The sequence below is a fragment of the Mytilus californianus genome, unplaced genomic scaffold, assembly GCF_021869535.1.
Source record: "Mytilus californianus isolate M0D057914Y unplaced genomic scaffold, xbMytCali1.0.p SCAF_24, whole genome shotgun sequence".
Classification (NCBI taxonomy): domain Eukaryota; kingdom Metazoa; phylum Mollusca; class Bivalvia; order Mytilida; family Mytilidae; genus Mytilus; species Mytilus californianus.
This window is the reverse complement of record NW_026262673.1, coordinates 1,696,759-1,713,194: the sequence shown is the minus strand read 5'-3', so window position 1 is coordinate 1,713,194 and position 16,436 is coordinate 1,696,759. Positions and strand designations below refer to the sequence as shown.

General features: G+C 32.3%; 1 long non-coding RNA gene across 1 annotated transcript; it reads right to left on the bottom strand.

The window, feature by feature from the left end:
- Positions 1–8,742: 8,742 nt before the first annotated feature.
- On the bottom strand, positions 8,743–14,262 carry LOC127732409 (uncharacterized). The gene is made up of 3 exons (XR_007996236.1): positions 13,982–14,262; positions 9,923–10,028; positions 8,743–9,383 (listed from the first exon to the last, which is right to left on the bottom strand). It is a non-coding gene; the product is annotated as an uncharacterized LOC127732409 (long non-coding RNA).
- Between the last annotated feature and the right edge of the window lie 2,174 nt (positions 14,263–16,436).

The following is a 16,436-nucleotide window of genomic DNA, read 5'->3' as shown; positions in this document are numbered from 1 at the left end:
CAGGGTTGGACCTCTGCGGTGGTATCAAGCTGCGCCCAGCGGAGCATTTTATTTTATGAATAAAACCCTTTAACTCGGAAACTTAAAATCTAAAATTTATAAAAATCGAAAGGGAGCTCATGTCAATAGATATAAACAATTCACCAAAATTTCTTGCAAGTTGGGGAAAGCATTCTTGAGTTATTGTCGGAAAACTGGAAAATCCCCCCTTTTTTAATGAATAAAACCAAAAAATCAGAAACAGTAAATCTGAAATTTATAACAAATGAAAGGGAGCTCACGTCAATAGATATAAACAATTCACCAAAGTTTCATGCATAATGGTTAAAGCTTTTTTGAGTTAATGTCCGACATGTTGACGACGGACGGACAGACGGAAGATACCATAATACATTGTACGTCCCGTAAACGGGCGAATAAAAATTTAAACCAGTTCTTTATGTGCACCAAAATTATATGTTTGACATAAAGACTGTACTTGTAAGATTTAGGTTAAAAAATGGTATCAGTTATTTCTGGTCAGGACAAGTTCCTGATGTCATGGATGTACAGCTTATCTAAAACAAAATTCAACATGATTTCTTATTACAACAATTGTAACTTCTTTACAATGTAATTAGAAAGTAAGAGAATAGTCAATTCAATCTGTCTTGCTAAATGATTTTTCTTGACACTTTTTACCCAAGATTATTTAAGAATTATCATGATTATAGAGTAATTCAGTTATTCACATTAAAGTTAATATAAACATGTTAAAAGTTAGCTTTTCGTTCAGAAATTAAAAAAAAGTGTAATCAGGTGTCTAATAGGTTACTTTTTTTGTGAGATTGTACATTAAAAATAGATATCACTACTGATTTTCTATACATTCCATTAAAAAACAGTCTTAAAGTTACTGAAAAAATATGTCAGGAGTGTATCAAAAGGATCAAAAACATATATGTATTTTTTAAAAGAAGAAAGCTTAAAATTGACCATGTTGACTGAAGCAATTGGTGTGAAATTTTCAGAGGATGTAATGACATGAATGAGATCATATTTGTTTGATTTCTTATAATTTTTATATAAAGTTTAAGCTTTTGCAATGAGATATACAAACTTTTGTTATTAGATATGAAAGAATACACTGAAAATTGGTGAAATTTACATATATATACATGATATATTTAAAAAAAAAATCCCTCAGTGTACATGGTGTAAGAGAAAAAAAAATGATTCAACTATATCATGTATATAGCTATTACCATGATTACCTTTAATTTAACAAATAAAAAAATTTCTTTGATATATTTTTTTTTTTTTTTGTGCATTAACCTCTGGAAGTTTTGTAAACTTGAATGTCTATTGATTATAGTCATGATAGTAGGATGGTAAAAAATAGATTTGCAAGGACTTGATTTTTTACCGTGTTTGTCACACTTTGTAATCATTTTTAGCTCACCTGGCCCAAAGGGCCAAGTGAGCTTTTCTCATCACTTGGCATTCGGCGTCCGTCATGGTCGTTGTTAACTTCTTACATTTTGAACTTCTTCTAGAGAATCACTGAATAGAATGAAACCAAACATGGCATGAATGTTCCTTATGAGGTGCTGACCAAGTGTTGTTACTTTGTAGCCGATCCATCATCCAAGATGGCCGCCAGCTGGGGACTTTGTTCAACATAGGACCCTACGGACATGATGGACAATACATACAAATGTCTTCTTTTAGAGAACCACTGAATGGAATGAAACTAAACATGGCATGAATGTTCCTTATGAGGTGCTGACCAAGGTTACTTTGTAGCCGATCCATCATCCAAGACAGCCGCCAGTGGGGGACTTCGTTTGACATAGGACCCAATGGACAATACATACAAATGTCTTCTTTTAGAGAACCACTAAATGGAATAAAACCAAACATGGCATGAAATAGCTTCTCTACATCACTCCAAAGCATTTGCTCAGACATACATCATGGTTAATTACAATGTCTTTTAATTTATTGTAAGGAATAATGATCAGAGCATGTAATGAGGTTCTGCGCAAACTTCCCAGTAATTCCCAAGTGTCTCATATTATAAGTTACATGCCTTTAATAACTATAAGCCTTGTTATTACAGCTAAGTTTATTCATTAAAAGCCTTGTCTCATTGATTTACTATGGTTTATGAAAAATTTATTAAATATAATTCAAAAATTAGTAATCAAGGCTATGCATTTAGTTCTGCGCAAAGTTTCAAGAGTACCCTAGAGCCCACTAAAAAAAATATTTATGATTTATTTTACAAATAACAAACATATATATGTTATTAGAGATTTAGAAAATTTAAGGATTAAAGAGTAGACAACTCATGAAAGTATCTGTAATAACCCTATAGAGTTATGGATATCCCTGACTGTTTTGTAAAGTTGAACGTACGACTTTTTAAACTGTCCACAGAACTGTCAGTCATATATGTCTATAAACATGCTTGCATTTGCTAATCAATCAAAAAGGGTGGACCTGATTTTTACGTATATTATTTTGGGAATAATTCATAAGGATATATATACATATACTGCATTTTCTGGCATTGAAGCTATTTTGAATATTTGAGGTGTTAGTCGAAGGACCATGTAAGCTATTGTCAACAATAAGCGCCAGTAGTCCGCCCGTCCACAATTCACATTTTAATTTTCTACTCTGAAACCACTGGGCCAATTCGGACCAAACTTGGCAGGGATGATCCTTGGTAGGAGGGGATTTATGTTTTTTTTTGTCTCAAGTGGTGGTCAATAGGTCTATGGGGCCTAAGAACTTGAGGTTAACTTAAAAGTTTTAACATAGGCTTCAAAGGAAGGGGAAAGCTTTAAAAAACGTAAGAACCAGTAGTAGCAAGGCAGTCATATTGTCTGACTCATCAGAAGGACATGATGTTTCAAGTTTATATAAATGAAAGTCTTGGGGTCCATGGGGTCCGAGCAACTGGGGTCCATAGTTTAAACATTAGCTTTAGTTTGAAAATTCTGTAAAAGTCTTGTTCTTATGAATCAACAGTAGCAATGCAGTCATATTTTGCATGAAACATCAAAAAGATATGAAAATATTCAACTTTGAACAATGAAAAATATTACACGAACCAGCAACGATGAGGCAGTCATGTTTTGCATGAAGCATGAATAGGACATACAGATTCAAATTTATATAAATCAATGCCCAGTGATCTGTGGGTACCAGCATTTATGAGGACAAGGCTTATAATAGTCATCAATGTACAAAAGCTTTAAAAATATTCTTTAGAACCAACAATGATAATGCAGTCATATCTTGAATGAAGCACAAGTAGGATATGGAGATCTGGGATGCAAGCAGTGGAAGTCCAAAGATTAAAATAAACTCTAATTGGGAAAAAACGCTATCAAAATCCTCTCTAGAACCAGCAATGACATGGCAGTTATATTTTGCATTTAGCATCACTTCTTTTACTTTTTCCTTTGATGTTGTAAAATATAAATTTATTGAAACTGATTTAATCAAAATATTTTATAATGATCAAAAGCCTTCGACCTCGACCTGAATATTAATGCCATCAATTACTTATCAATTATGGACGTTTGACGAGGTCAATTCGTTGTTATATGGACCTGTTGAAGCTATGTCGACAAAGAACGTAATCTGAGGTTGATATTTTGATTTAGCAGGTCCATATAACAACGCTTTGGTCGAGATAAAAGTCCTTTATATTTATATTACATGTAATATATCATGTATATGTATACGTAAGAATAAATAATAAACATAAGATGTGTGACGTTCTCTATTATGTCCTGTCATATATATGGGTTATTGTATGAAGAAGGCCGGTAAGAGAATATCATCGTCTATGATGCAGAAATACGAAATAAATATAAAAGTTTTGCAACTGATACAATTGTTATGTCGGCTAGATAAGTACTGATATTCAGAGATCAATGTGTGCATTTTTTTTTTGCGAATCAAAATTTGCGTTTAATATTTGTATTGCGATTTCAGTAAATGTTAAATAAAATGGTTACTGATAAAATCAAAATACTAGTTTTTAGCTCACCGGGGCCCTTATGTGAGCTTATGCCATCACTTGGCGTCCGTCGTCATCTGTCATCGTCGTCTGTCGTCGTAAACTATTTAAAAAATCTTCTCCTCTGAAACTACTGGGCCAAATACCTTCAAACTTTAAATAAATGTTCCTTAGGGTATCTAGTTTATAAATGGTATCCGAAGTTTTGATCCATCGACAAACATGGCCACCATGGCAAAAAATAGAACATAGGGGTCAAATGCAGTTTTTGGCTTATATCTTAAAAACTCAAGCTTTTAGAGCAAATCTGACATGGTGGTAAAATTGTTCAATTGGTCAAGATCTATCAGCCCTGAAATTTTCAGACAAATCGAACAACCAGTTGTTGGGTTGCTGCCACTAAATTGGTAGTTTTAAGGAAATTTTGCAGTTTTTAGTTATCTTGAATATTATTATAGATAGATATAAACTGTAAACAGCAATAATGTTCAGCAAAGTAAGATCTACAAAAAAGTTAATCAGACCATAATTGTCAATTGACCCCTTAAGGAGTTATTGCCCTTTAAAGACAATTTCACACAATTTGTTCATCAAGTTTGCTAACATTTAAAAATCTTCTCCTCTGAAACTACTATGCCAATAACCTTCAAACTTTTACTAAATGTTCCTTAGGGTATCTTGTTTTTAATATGTATCCGAAGTTTTGATCCATTGACAAACATGGCTGCCATGGCTAAAAATAGAACATAAGGGTCAAATGCAGTTTTTGGCTTATATCTTAAAAACTAAAGCTTTTAGAGCAAATATGACAGGGGTAAAATTGTTCAATTGGTCAAGATCTGTCGGCCCTGAAATTATCAGACGAATCGAACAACCCATTGGTGGGTTTCTGCCACCAAATTGGTAGTTTTAACAAAATTTTGCAGTTTTTTGTTATTATCTTGAATATTATTATAGATAATTATAAACTGTAAGCTGCAATAATGTTCAGTAAAGTAAGATCTACAAAAAAGTTAATCTGACCAAAATTGTCAATTGACCTCTTAAGGAGTTATTGCCCTTTAAAGACAATTTTACACAATTTGTTCATCAAGTTTGCTAACATTTAAAAATCTTCTCCTCTGAAATACAGGTGAGCGATTCAGGCTCTTGAGAGCCTCTTGTTATTAATGCAACGAACATCCTGTTGAATTATTCGCATTAATAAAATCATTGCAACAGTTTCTAAATTTGCAGTACTTCATCAGTATTTGCGTCCTGAACTTCGAGCATTCATCGTTAATATTTGGTTTGCTTGTCCTTTGATACTGTCAATTGATGATTAAGTACTTTTGGAGGAATTTAAGACCAGTACATTTCCAGTTAATTTCGACTGTTTCTTTGTGTGTGTGTGTGTGTGTGTGTGTGTGTGTGTGTGTGTGTGTGTGTATGTTTTGTTTTCACATGAAATTTAACCCTTGATTGAACAAAACTATTCAATCTTCTGAAAATAATTTGCGTCTGTCCAAAGTCAGAAATTTGTGATTGTCTCTATATATGTTGTAATTGCTCGACATATTTGAAGATAAAGTGTTGTGTCCGCCAATTTATCCACTTGGTTATTTTGGTGGAGATATTTTAAGGTTCATCATATGGTTATTGGTTTCCAACTTTATTGGAGATCAAGTGTGAACTCCAGATGTCTAGTTTCTTACGGGATGCATGTTGTCTCTTTGACATTACTACATACTCCTTCTTTTTCATTTTCATTTAAAGATAAAAATGAAATAGACACAATTTTTGTACCTGTAGTCAAAACATTTCTGGAAAAAGGGGTTAATGAGCCAACTTTTGGACTGTCGACTAAAGGAGGTGTCGGAAAAGTAGACTGTCTGACAAATGGGGAAGTCTGACTTGTGGACTGTCGGAATACAGTGCATCCTTCTCAGCTCACATAGCTAACCAGCACTTTATCAGGTGGCAGAAAGGGGATGTCTTAAATAGGATTGACATGTACGTTCCCCTAACTTCGATCTGATAAGTAAATCTTAGAACCTGCTTTTAACAATGTTGACTTCGACCCTTTTTGGTGCCCCTATTTCCAGAATTGAAGTGAAAAAACCAATAGCAAACTCTGATCTGCATTTGGTCCTGGTAACCCTTTCCTAGGCATCAAGTACATTTTGTAAATCAATCCACTGCAACTTCAAAGGACAAGGGGCATTACAGGGCCTTTTTCATCCCAGCATTTTACAAACATTTGAAGCTCATCTTACCAAGGTGCTATATATATATTGACAGGGCTTAAAAATCAATTATCATGAAAAGGACATATTTGTGTAGATGTCTTGAAGAATCATGACTATAACTGAACATTTAAATGGAGGAATCAGTAATCACTCATTGTTGTGCTTTGCAATTGGTAATCCCATAAAAATGAAATGTTATCTTCGGTTGTCATTAAACCATTTCCTTTAGTAATAAAATTACCTCACCTGAAAGTGAATGAAATAACGCAACCAATTAATCATTAAAAATAACACATTGTGATAAAATAATCAGCCTCAAAATGTCCTGGTAATTATGGAATCAAAAAGCCTCACATAGTCCCGTATCGTTATAGACATACAGCAAAGAATTCCGTCTTGAACTTGCATTGCAGTGAGATTGTTTAAAGTATCACTGTGACTTTGAGATGAAGAATAGCAATAAAACTGCTGTTCCGTTGCTTTGATCTTTGTCAAGTGTATGTAGAAATTTCGTGTCATGAATTTATACACCATATTCATTGTTTCTTATTACCCAAACAATTATTGTGAACAGACAACGACAGACCTACACATGATAATAAATCAAATATTTGCATCAGTATAGACATTTGGGAAATTTGTGTGCAAAATATTAAAAGTTGAGGGTATTTTTTTTTTTTAATGATGCTCTACACATTAAAAAATGTAATGGTTCTACATGTTTCTGGAAAAAGTTAACTAGGCTATGAATAAAAAGAGTCAATTATGATCAACATAAATTCCAAAAATTAAAAATACTTTTTGATATGCAGACAAACATGTATCTATCAAAACTTCAATTTGGTAATTAAATGATGTCCATTACCCAAAATATCATCGATTTAAGAAACTGTTAAATTCTGTTCTAAATGAGGGATAATTTTCGTAACTCTTTGTTACTTCCAAAAGTCTCCCACATGACCCCAGACCATCTTGTGAACCAAACTGAATGGAAGTATCTACCTAGTCTTTCAACATTAAGTCAGACACTGTACAAAAGCATAAAAACAATTTTAATTTGGCCTGGTATATTTCTTTGATGTATTTTCTCAAGTACTGCATGGCATATATAGATATAAGAAGATGTGGTATGAGTGCCAATGAGACAACTCTCCATCCAAGTCAAAATTTATAAAAGTAATTAACCATTATAGGTCAAAGTACGGTCTTCAACAGGGAGCCTTGGCTCACACCGAACAGCAAGCTATAAAGGGCCCCAAAAATTACTAATGTAAAACCATTCAAATGGGAAAACCAACGGTCTAATCTATATAAAAAACGAGAAACACTTATGAACCACATCAACAAACGACAACTACTGAACATCAGATTCCTGACTTAGGACAGGTGCAAACAATTGCAGCGGGTTTAAACGTTTTAATGGTACCAAACCTTCACCCTTTTTCTGAAACAATAGTGTAACATCATAACATAGAAAGACACTATAAAATATCAACAGAAATGGCTTAACTCAATCAAAGGACATATTAACACCAGTGAACATACACTGAACAAATAATTTGATCTATGATACAATGTAAATACAAAATAAATAAACTAAGGGAAGAATAATAAAAGTAACATGTTATACCGCTATGAAATGTTAAACAATTTAAGAAAATCAATATGCTCGAACAAAAATAACAGTTCAAATAGAGAAATGAAATATTTTTACAAAACAAATAGTTTTGATGTTCATAGTACGAAGTGAAAATTTATAGTAATTACTAATACCAAACACTTATCAAAGCTGGTATATAGACCAGATATAGAACAGTCTCCGGGACAAGTTTGCACTTCCGCTGAGTGCAAAAGTTGTTACCTTAATTTTTGGAGTTAAGTCAAAATGAAGTTGATAACTTGGTTGGTATTGGTTCCCTGATATTTGTTCCAAAAAATTTTGGCTCTAGCACCACTGTTGAAAAAGTTATGCCCCTTTTTTCAACAATTTCCTCAGAGGAAAAGTAGTTTTCCTCAAGGGAAATCAAATTTCCCTAAAGGAAAAAGATTTTTCCTCAAGGGAAATTGTATTTTCCTCAAAGGAAAAAGATTTCCCTTAGGGAATTTGCTGCATTAATATTTCCTTTGAGGAAATTCTATTTCCTGTGAGGAAATTTGCGGCTTCAAATTTTCCTTTGAGGAAATTCTATTTCCTCCGAGGAAATTTGAGGCTTCAAATTTTCCTCTGAGGAAATACTTTTTCCTGTGAGGAAATATGCGGCTTCAAATTTTCCTTTGTGGAAATTTTGTCAACAGCTATTTCCTGTGAGGAAATTTTTGACAGACACTTTTCCTTGAGGGAAAATTCAAGACCACAAATTTCCTCTAATGGAAAACATTGTTTCTCCAAATTTCCTCTATGGAAATTTCTGTTATTCAATTTTCCTCTATGAAAATTTCAAAACAGTAAAAACAGTATGAATATAATTTTTCTGAGACTGAATAATTGATACAAAAGATAATTAAAACTTTAATAAAATGTTCACTGATGAGTAACATGACATACAAAAACAATAGGCTAGCTGTTTGCGACAATACAATAACAAGCAAAACGCTATGAATATCATACTATTTGTGATGTTATTAATATTGTGCTCATATTTGCAGATTAAATAAAATAACCACTTTTCATGTTAATTTAACTTTTCTTCTGTTTAGGCTGCTGCGTACAATTATTCAATCCCCTACATAACAGTTCAGTGAATAAATAATTACATCCACCAGACATCTTCCTTCAATTGGTAAAGAATACATTTTTGCAATTTGTTCTTCAAACGTCTTCCTCTGTATATTTGATATGACAGAGCTATGTACATGAATGGATAAAGCAGGTGTTTATTTCGACAACAAAATACTATTTTTTCTACATTTCTCCATAATCCTTCAGTGAATATGTAGGTTGTTGCAATTACACTATTGTGTTCTTGTGCATCTATGATTGTACTCCATTTTGTTTACAGCCATTTTGTAGAAATTAGCTATTTTCTTTTTCCAGGTAAGCACACATTTCATTTCACATTAATCCAATTAGCACACAATGTAGAAAAGTACTCTTCTGTATTGACCTGTTGATCATCATGAAAACCAAGAAGTCTCACCTATAAATACACAAAAAAATAAATTGAGAAAAAAACAGCAATATGAAATAAGCTTATTTTATCATGTTTAATATGAACATTTTGAGAAACTTAAATTTGATATTCTTACTAATCATGATTATGAGTTCTGTTATTTCAGTGCTTTGTGTCCACGACTTAATATCAGTCGTTTTAGTGCCTTGCAGTGATAATGAGTTGAGCCACTTGCAACAGTTTTTACAGTTTGTTCATATGATGTGCTATTTGAACCACTGTCCTAGATTATGGTTAGGTGGAGTGCTCACAGACATGATTTTTTTATTAATTGTTATTGGCTTTGAACTTATTTGGATTGTTTAAATCTTTTCATGTTGGGGTCTTTATTGGCTGACTTATAAGGTATGGGTTTTCTCATTATCGAAGGCCGTCATTGGTTTTTAATTGCTTTCATCCACTTCTTTGAACTCTGGTGGATAGATAACTCACATACCACATCTTCTTATTTTTATAATAGTCATCATTCAAGGGCAATCACTTTTATTATATAGAAGTGGTCTTACCATTTAGGCCTTGTTGTCTTCTGTTTATGTTGTTTTGCCGATCATTTCTACTGTACAGTTGTAATTGTTTATATTTTTCTTTATCTTCTATATTTCTTGCCCTAAACTTAAAAAAGGTAAAAACTATAATTTAATGACTATAACTATTATTGTACATCAGTATGTGTTTTTCTATATACCATGATATATAAAAAAGGAATGAAATATTTGTGCTATTTCATTTCACAGACTATTTGCCAGTCAACAGTTTCAAAGACATAACCACGGTCAATAGTTTAACAAACAAACATTCCCGTACTTTTTCATCGTGTTCATACTAATTTTTCAATGGACAACAATGACGTGATTAACTATTCTTCTATGATGTGTGTGCTTGACAACATTAAACTCTGAAATATTGTTAATGGTATAATCTGTATGTGTCTGTCGTCAAAATTTCAAATTAATATATTACTTACAGAAGCAATTAAAACAAGAGGCTCACAAAATGAATGGGATCTAAGAACTTAAAAATTTCTAATTTACCTATTCAAACCATATCATTATTATTTGCTTTTATATATAAATCATTCAGAAATAACCAAATTTTAAAGAAAACAAAAGGAAAAAAAGGAAAAAAAATCCCCCCCAAAATGTTTTGAACCCCCTTATGATTCATCACCCCCAAACTCAATCCCAGCCTTCCCTATGTGGTATGGTACCTTGCTGTACAATTTTAGAGAGATCCATACACTTGAACACAAGTTATTGTCTGGAAACTAGAAAAATGCTTGTTTTTTGGCCCCAAATTCCTAAACGTTTAGGGCAATTACCCCCAAACTCAATCCCAGCTTTCCCTTTGTGATATGGAACCGAGTAGTACAATTTCATAAAGATCCATACACTTACTCACAAGTTATTGTCCTTAAACTAGAAAAATGCTTGTTTTTGTCCCTTTTTGCCCCTAATTCCTAAAATTTTGAGGCAATTGCCCCCAAAATCAATCCCAGCCTTCCCTTTGTGGTATGGTACCTTGCAGTACAATTTCAGAGAGATCTATACACTTGAACACAAGTTATTGTTTGGAAACTAGAAAAATGCTTATTGTTGGCCCCTTTTTGGCCCCTTATCCCTAAACATTGTGGGCAATTACCCCCAAAATCAATTCCAGCTTTCCCTTTGTGATATAAAACCTTGTAGTACAATTTCAGAAAGATCCATACACTTACACACAAGTTATTGTCATGAAACTAGAAAAATGCTTGTTTTTTGCCCCTTTTTTGGCCCCCAATTCCTAAAATTTTGAGGCAATTACCCCCAAAATCAATCCCAGCATTCCCTTTGTGATATGGAACCTTGTGGTACAATGTCAGAGTGATCCATACACTAACACACAAGTTATGTCTGGAAGTTACAAAAATGCTTATTTTTGGCCCCTTATTCCTTAACTGTTGGTACCATAACTCCCAAAATCGATCCCAACCTTCCTTTTGTGGTATTGAACCTTAAGGTAAAATTTCATAGAGATCCATTCACTTAAACTAAAGTTAGAGTGCGAAAACCAATGTGTCTTTGGACGACGACGCCAACGTCATACCAATATTTTGACCGCAAAATTTGTTTGCGGTCCTATAAATACTGCAAAGTTTCCTTAAAATTACCAATCTAGTGGCAGCAACCCAACAATGGATTGTTAGATTCATCTGAAAATTTAATGACTGATAGAACTTGAAATAATGAACAATTTTACCTCACATAAGATTTGCTCTAAATGCTTTAGTGTTTGAGATATAAGCCAAAAACTGACAATTTTATGTTTAAAGGGTCTATAATTTAGATTGACAACTTCAGACATACTAATATTTGACCTTTTCAAACTATACATTACCAAATCACTACTTAAGGATGTTCGCTACTCTGTTTCAAAATAACAAGCTTTTTAAAAGACTGTTATAAATTGAAAGTATATGAATAAAGGAACTAAAAAAACAGAAAAATGAAGGGTCCATGTGCTTGTTTTTAAGATATAAGCCATTAAAAATTTGGCGGGAAGTGATTCTCTCTAGACTTTTCATACACTTAACACTGGCACCTTTTTCTTTCAAAAGCTATGGAAAAATTACAAGGATTTTATAAGATTTTCAAATATGGCTTTTTAAGGTAGATGGGGTGTCTAAATTATAATCCATAGAATTTTTTAATAATTTGCCAAAATGTAGTTTATATCAAGCTTTTTAAAAAAAAATGTTAAAAAGAATGGGTCACAGGGCTTATTTTCACGCTACAGGTTGTTCAAAATTAACAGATTTTGTATAGATTATGCATGGAAAACCCAATTTTCTGCCATAAAACGAAAACTAAACCATAGAATTTTGAGATAAAATATGAGAAGATAGCTTTAATAGTATGCTTTCAGATAAGAAAAAGAAAAAATGGGGTCACCGGACCCGTTTTCTTGCTACATAATAAAATAGGTAAATTCCTAACACATTCTATTGTAAAAGTACCTTTATCTGAATTATCTGCCCTTACATTTGAGTTGCCTCCCCTTATGTGGCAAAGTTGGAAAAAATTGAATCAAACAAAAGTTTTCTGTTTTTTGTAAAATACAACCATAAATATGATAAAACATGCCATTTTCTATGTTGAAATGAAAATTCTTACACATGAATTATCTACTACTCTCAAAATTTGCACATTCTATTAAAGATCTAGACCGATTGTTTTCAGGTATTACAAAATCCAAGATGGAGGAAGACACCCTATCTACCTTAAACTATGTAATAAAAATATGAAGAGAAAAGTAGGGATTTGCTGGCAAAATTTTTTAATGGCACTGCATGGATAAAACCAGAGGATTCCGAATATCTGGTAAAAATTCAAAATCAAGAGGAGCGAACATCCTTAACCTAAAAAAATTGCCACATTTTTTCCTATGTAATTTGGAAGGAGTATGAAAATAATTTGCAAGTTATACACTATCCACACTATAGACCTAATAGAGCATGTAGTCAGAGTAGAAATACTAATTTTAATCAAACTTGGCATGAACTAAGATTAGGGAATTATAAGACAGTTTACCTAGTTTCGTGGCAATAGCATATATACATTAAAGACTATAAGTTCATTCTTATATTTGAACTTTGGGTGTTAATTTTTTGCCGTTTGATGTTTAACGTTTAACTATCAAGATTTGGGCCTACATAATTTAAATATTGCAAAAAACTGCTTTTTAAATGTCTTTATAACTATTTATATATAATTGTGTATGTCACATGTATGTACATGATGTATTTTAATGTAAAGCAGCTGAATACTCATTTGCTGTATCAGATTTATTTCAATTCTTCAAAAGTCGAATCTATATGAGCCTATGCCTGAAAATAAAGATTTCAAATTAAGGGGGGGGGGGAGGCTAATATAAAAATTCTTCAAGTATATTTATAAAAATATTTGTATTTCAAAAGGAAAGAAAGTTACTTATCTGCTTATAGCATACCACATGAGTAGAACAAGGTCCCATTAGGCCATGCAAAACTGAATAACATTTAAGGTCAATATAGGCAGTAACACATTTTTACATGTATATGAAAAGGCATCCACATAACAATGCATAAGCTAGAGGAAATAAAAATGTGTTTCTTTTTGGTAATTTGTAGGCTAAGGTGACATCATACAAGAAGTATGGGTGATTCTTAAACTAAAATAAAATAATTTCATCCCCCTACTTCATTGTACAATTAAGTTTACTTTTTATGCATAAAAAAATATAAATAAATAAATTTTGAAGTAACACATGGTCCACACTAAGGAATCTTTTTGTAAAAAATGAAAATCAATGGATGATAACTATGTACTTGGAATAACAGTTAAGATTTCACATGCTGAAATGTCTCGTCAGCCCAATATCTCAGTCAGTGAAATAAATTATTGTTTGGTTTTTTTAAAGTGATATGGAAGTAGTCCAAATAATAATGACGCATTGCAAGGCTTTTTTTTCTCTCTCTGACGCCGTAGGAAGGAGAAGTGAGTTGACATAACATGTATGTTATCATGCAAAATCAACAGTAATGAGTATACCTATGATTGTCATCGTCACTGCAAAAGGATCATTAATACCAGGGGGAAAGGAACCAATAAATTGATCGGATCCGATATGAAGTTCCCAGTAACGGAGAACCTCTAACCTGCTAACTTTGAGGTAATATTATTAGTGTCGGTGGTCTCACAAATGAATCAGGGTGAATTGCAGGTTACATTAATTAGCAGAGAATCAACTTGTTATTCATTATCTCGCAGTTATTTACGGTTAATTAGCTGTATATATCCCAAAACAGGTGCTCGGAGCTAGTACTAGTCTATGACTAATAAGTAGCAATTATATTTATATTCACAATCAGTGGCGGATCGAAGGAGGATGGGATCCGGGGGTTTGACTCCTCTTTTGGTGAACGATCAATGCATTTAATGGAGACATATATTTGGACCCCCTTTATCCTGGCTGGAATCGCCCCTGATATTACATGTAAATCAAGTCCCGGGTTACTGTTAGAATAATAGCATAACGGTAATCACAAAGAATGTGGTAATTTTAAAAAGGACGAGGATTTATAAATATACAATTCTTGAAGGTAAACGGACAGAAAGTCAAAGGACAAAAAGTCACAGGACATAAAGTCACAAATTGGATAGGACAAAAAGTCACAGGACAAAAAGTCTCAAATAATTTGTTGACAATTGTTTGAATATATAAGAGAAAGATCCTCAAATAATTTCTTTTTTTACATTTATTCATGTTTAAGTTTAGGAAATTGTTCATAAGCCTTGATAAATGAAAAATTATTAAATTTTAATCATGCAAATGATATATTTTTTGGAACCATGCAGCCATTTAAGTGCCAAACCACTTTGACATTTTGTTATCATTACAATTATTTGATCATCATTGATATTTATTGAATAAATTTTATTACAATGTTGCTTCATATATTATAGTTCAAGAAAAAATCGAAAATTTATTTTTAAAATTAGTGTTTTCTTGTTCAGAGAAAAATAATCTCAAAACTGAATTGTGACTTTTTGTCCTGTGACTTTTCGTCCGTGACTTTTTGTCCTGTGACTTTCTGTCCTGCATTCTTCTTGAAGAGGGGGAGAGTGCACTTCACGATAATTGAAAAAAGTGCCTTGCACGTTATTTTCATCATCTTGTCTGAAACAGTCTGAATAATGAGCTCCGAGGCGAAGCGTGAAAACAATAAGTTATGTGAAATACTAATGACAAACACGTTGTGCGGACAAACCCTTAAATCCCTCAATGTTATGTCAAATGAATTATAGCGAGGAAAGGCAAATTTAATTTAATATCAAAACTAAATATTTGTTATATTTCGCTCCTGATTTCTCAAGAAATCATAGAATCAATAAATGTATAAATTTTAATTATGCATGTCTGTGTGAGATCCATTTCATGAGACCAAGGATTTCTATAAAATCCTTGATGGGACCCTTTATATATACAGTTTTCTATTTTCCCCGGAAATTTAAAAAAAAAAATATAATCTTTTGGGAAATAATCCGATTTTGTTGAATTATTTCCCTTCATAATTACGATATATCCTTTTAGTTCTTCAATTTTAAATTAAAATAAATATTTCATTTTGATCTAACGACAAACTTTTTAAATTGTAGTGGCATGGTCAGTCAACTGATTAGTTGCATGGCTGATTACCAGTTTACTGGCGACCCAGTAATTTTCCATATAACAGTGGCGTGTACCCTTGGGGTGTGTATAACTTATTTTGAATACCTTAATTTTCTGAGGAACATCCTGTCCACGTGTAATACTTAGTATATATTGCAACAGATGACATTAAACAAATTTTCTTTGTAGCATCGGTGTCCATTTCATGTTCAACCATTCAAAAATTTCACAAAAAAGATAATATAATAAAATCATTAAAAAAACACTAGCAAATAAACTTCGCAATGAGTAAACGGAGATTTGTGTTTTAAAGGGCTTATTTCCAGTGGATATATTTCATACTAGATAACTAGACCTGAGATAAACTTTTTTTTTGTAATATATATTTTATTATTTTCATATCATTCTCAAATCTCGATCATCTTAAATAAAGATGTACAAAAAATAATTTTGTTATAACTCATAAATATATGGTAAATCATATAATTGTTACAAATTATAAAATGGTAAGTCAATGCCCGATGTGCCGCCGTCTGTTGCAAAACTACGATTTAATCTTTTAAATGAAAGACGTGCACTGCCTTCATCGGAACAGAGGAAAGTCCACCTAGTGTACATTAAAGAGTATCCGTTTGTTATGCTGAAAAAAAGAGATCATCATAAACTTTTTAGCAGACCTTCTCGTGTAAAAAAAAAACCAAACTTTTAACTGAATTAAACAAAAAATTATCAAACAAAACTCATTAGAACACTCATAGCAGAGACATATAATACAATGAACTACTTTATTTATAGTAGTTCAAGAAAATATATATATATATATATATATATTAG